This window comes from Triticum dicoccoides, chromosome 5B (assembly GCF_002162155.2).
Source record: "Triticum dicoccoides isolate Atlit2015 ecotype Zavitan chromosome 5B, WEW_v2.0, whole genome shotgun sequence".
NCBI lineage: Eukaryota > Viridiplantae > Streptophyta > Magnoliopsida > Poales > Poaceae > Triticum > Triticum dicoccoides.
Genome location: NC_041389.1, coordinates 462,140,815 through 462,145,299, shown reverse-complemented (window position 1 = coordinate 462,145,299; position 4,485 = coordinate 462,140,815). Strand labels below are relative to the sequence as shown.

Here is a 4,485-nt window from a genome sequence, read left to right as displayed (position 1 = left end):
CTGTGTCATCGTGATGCTACCCCAGCGAATAATGTAGTACAAATTGATACTTTTAGATATTATCAAACCCATGGCATGCACTTGATACAGGACAGCACTCACTGGTTCTTAATAAAGTCCATGACCCCTCTAATCAAGCCCGCGCAGAGCAACCTTGACATGCTGGACTGGAGGTCTCTATACGTGCGACGATATGCTAACCGATTCCTCCCTCTAATACGGGCACCAATTAATGGAAACTTTTAGCTACAAAATTCTAAAATGCAATGGTGTAATGAGAGAAAGCTTAAAAGCCTGACATGGGATCAGCTAAATACTACACAAGTCAGTAAATTGCTTCAAGTACACAATCAGTAAATTAATACGTGCAACCAAAAACATCTGATGAAATGGGATAAAACTATATAAATAACTTGGGATCAGCTAAATAGTCAAAATTTAGGATCCCAGGAATCCTAATAATACTATGAATTGGCAGTGGACTAACAGGAATGTAAGTGCAAACCTTTCTTTCTCTTTAAATTCTTGAGGATGGTAAAATTTTGTTACAAGCGTTCAAGATCCAGTTCTAACATTTTGGGGTTGCTAATGCATTGCAAGTAATGAATGTTTAACTACAATGTTATCCAAAGTTCATGTGACTTGAGTGATATCTCATTTAGTTTTATGTCATACAAATAACGTGCAATTTTAAAATTATGTTTGTTGGCGCCCACATGTTGCAATCCCCAATCTAATACAATTACAACAGAACCAATAGTGAAATGATGCAAAAGGATTTACCTCAGTACCGGGACTACCGTAGGTAAAGAAAAACCATTCTCTGACAAAACACAAAACTGATAGGAAATAAAAATCAAATCAAGCAGAACTGGGGACAATACTAATTGCAAATGGAATACATTCGGTGCTTCAACATATTTCCTGCTAAAGAATTTAAAGAAAGAAACTTATTACAAATACCATTGATATGTCAGTCAAATGCTGAAAAAATAGTATTATGTAATACAAAAATATTAGAAGTGATGGAAGATGGATTCAAAAACACCAATGACATGCACTCATATTTTTAAGTCTTCATACTATAGAGTTATCTACCTGCAAGTTATATGGCCATAAATAATCACAACAGTTGGATAGCACCTACACATGGGATTAGATATTTAATTCACATAATCAATTCTTCTGCTTCCATAAATTCAGAATTGCATAAAAAAGTATGTGTCTATTGAGTATAGATAATGATTTGAATTGTTGACACATGGCCAATGGAGCCGTCCACTTGCTAAGTGCTTTTCTAGCATGGACGATGTGCACATGGTGCAAAGCTGGCTGAAGGAGTTGATAGATCAGATCCCGGCAAGACTCGCACGTACTTAACGTTGGTTGCCCTTGCCTTGATTGATTCACACTCTGGCAAGGTTGCACACATATAGGAAGACTCGATGGATTCTTGCCGGCTAGAAACAAACACAAGCAAGCACGCAGGTGATGCCGATTTCTTTGCAACGAATGCATGTCGCTTGAAGCAGAGGTGGGAAAACAATATGTATATAGTGATTTTACATCATAAATTGTTTGGTGGCTCCACTCCATAAGTATGAAATTCGTGATATTGGCAACCTGAAACTAAAAGAGAAATAATGATCTCCTTCATAAATATCAACAAAAGGAGAATGGGTTATCTGGGCGACCAATCAAAATTCTTTAAAGTTCAATACATCAGTTTGCAGCAAGTGTGTACCTGCAAAGCAATTCTTTCTCTGAGTCGTATGTAAATAGATTCATAGCATGGTGTATGTGTGGCAGATAGCACTATCAGATTTGTAATAAGACGCTGAACTATCCGAAAAATAAAAAGTCCCTGCAATGGCAGCTAGCACACACACATCTTCCCATCCCATCCGCAGCATCATCTCTGCCTGCACCCTCAAATCACTGAATGAGTTCCCAACTTGCATCGGTAGCCAAAAGCCAGTGCAGCAATCACTCTGCCATGTAAACACAGGAAACAAACATTATAGATAGACCGAGTAGCATCAAGATCAGATCAGGACAAGGAGCATCAGGACCCTGACAGTCAGCCCATACTACGTGCCTGTAAGGAAGCGAGTATTCGTCGGAGAGGAGAGGGATACCTTCTGGAGAAGATTCACCTGGAGGATATTGGGGATCAACGGAGAAGAGAGGCGTCGGGATGCACATCCATCCTTGGTCGTGGCCGGCGAGGTCGGAATCGGACAGACAGGGCTGCATGGGCCTTTGTAGAGGGGGGTAGAGGATTGGCGGATGGGGAAGGGAAGTACCAGGGGTGTGGTGTCGACTCGTTGGTCTCAGATCGCCGCCGGTCGCCGGTATCCTAGGGGCCGCCGCCGGCGGTGTCGTGGTGTTCCTGATCCGTGACGGCCGCGTCCTGGTGATCCGCGACATATCCGAGGCGCGACGGTGGCGGTGCAGGCGGTGGCTTCCTGGTGATCCGCGATGGCAGCGACGGTCGCCGGCGTCTCCCTGGTTCTGCAGTGGCGGCTGCGTCCCGGGAGAGGAGGAGCAGCGGCTTGGGACCTCGTCCGAGACAGGAGTGGCCCATTGTACGAAATTGCGTCTTCCCTGTGAGGTCCGCGGCGGCGAGATCACCCCTCCGTCGGCGGCAGCGATCTCGTGCGTCTGCAATCACAGATTGTATGTCGAGGGGATGAGAGGAGCGGGAGGCATCGCTTGTATGTGTGTGCGGTTTGTTTGGCGTGTTCGGTGGGTGGGCGTGGGGTGGGGGTAATTTGATGGGAAAAAACCAGGCAAAAATAAACCGGTTGAAAATAAACCAAAGTGGGTGGACTATTCAACCAACTCGTCCATTAGAAGTAGAGATCTCTATCTAATAATAAAGCAAATTGGGTTTCCGCCGTCTGTCACGCACTTTTGCACAAAACCCCCTGTATTTTTCATGAATTAACCCGCAGTACACACTTAAGTCATAACTGAACCGTTATTTTACATTTTTACGGAAACCCCCCTGACGTATTAGATAATTCACCCGCCGATCATATATAAGTCAAACAAATGTTTTTCTAAATTATTCATATCTTTTAAACCGTAACTCCGATTTTAACATGTTATATATGAAAAATGATTAGAAAAATATGTAGAATCTGAATATGATGTTATTTTGTTTGTTAAATATTTTTTAAATATTATTTTGGAAGATATTTAAGTCAAACAAATATTTTTCTTAATTATCCATATCTATTAAACCGTAACTCCAATTTTAACATGTTATATATGAAATTTGAATAGAAAAATATGTAGAATTTGAATATGATATTATTTTTACCTATTAAATATTTTAAAATATCATTTTAAAAGCAAACTTGTAACCTATAGGGCACGTCCGTTTTTCTTTCGTACCACGACGGTCTGGATTGCAAATAAACAACCACTGAAATCATAAAGAGACAAAAGAAAACATTGATAACCAGACATGAGCACCTCTGAAAAAACTGGCAGGGGAAAAACAACATTCAAACACACTTTGGTTTGTGTGAACACTGAGGCCACTGAGGGTGAGAAGGAGGATAAGCGGCAACATAAAGATGATGCCTCGCTAAAAAAAGTGCATGAACATATTATGGTTATTGGTTAAGAGTGTGTGTTATATTTTTTTCTCCCGTTGCAACGCACGGGCTCTTTTTCTAGTAAATAAAACTGGACTAGTAGCACTGAGCATGCATGGCATCATGAGACCCTGGCTGGATTTCTGTTGTCAACTCATGTTGCTAATGCCTGCCTGCACTATCGATCCGTGGATGATGATGTGCTGCTGCAGGTACGTCGACTGCTTCGGTGTCGGTGGCCAAAAGAAAGCGCTCCCGCTCCCAACAAGACGATGATTCAGGTGATCCTCAAGTTGCCAAAAGGACGAGACATTCGGTGCCGGAGCCTCCAAAGATATGTAAGAGCATTTCCAACAGGCGCCGAACGCGCGGTGCGCTAAAATCTGGTTTGCAGCGCACAGCGCTGGCTCCAGTAGCCGCGCTAAAATTCAATGAACACGAGCAACCGGCGCCTACATTTGTTCATTTTGAGCATAAATTTCACACATCAACACAAAATACATGGCATATAATTTGAATGACAAACATCATTCAACCAAGTTCATGTTCACAAGTTCAAATTCATGCCCACTAATTCAACCAACTTCAAAATGCAAACGAAGTTCATGACACAAACGAACGGCACAACAATCAAGCCTCGTCCTCGTCTTCGCCTTCATCCTCATCTTTCTCCGATTCATCCGACTCCTTCGAAGACGATTCTTCCTCCTCCTCTTCATTGTTGTGCGCCGCATCCTCATCACGTGAAGCTCAGAAGGTGTTGTCAGGATCTTCAACGGCATCTTCATGCGAAGGTGGCACACCGACGCCCGAAGGTGCACCCATGCCCCCAATGAGAGATGCAAAACTCATGCCACTCATGCGACCCATGCCACCC

General features: G+C 42.8%; 1 long non-coding RNA gene across 1 annotated transcript; it reads right to left on the bottom strand.

Moving 5' to 3' along the window:
* Window positions 1–1,687: 1,687 nt before the first annotated feature.
* LOC119305765 lies at window positions 1,688–2,729 on the bottom strand. Its single transcript, XR_005148766.1, has 2 exons — window positions 2,139–2,729; window positions 1,688–1,991 (listed from the first exon to the last, which is right to left on the bottom strand). It is a non-coding gene; the product is annotated as an uncharacterized LOC119305765 (long non-coding RNA).
* Between the last annotated feature and the right edge of the window lie 1,756 nt (window positions 2,730–4,485).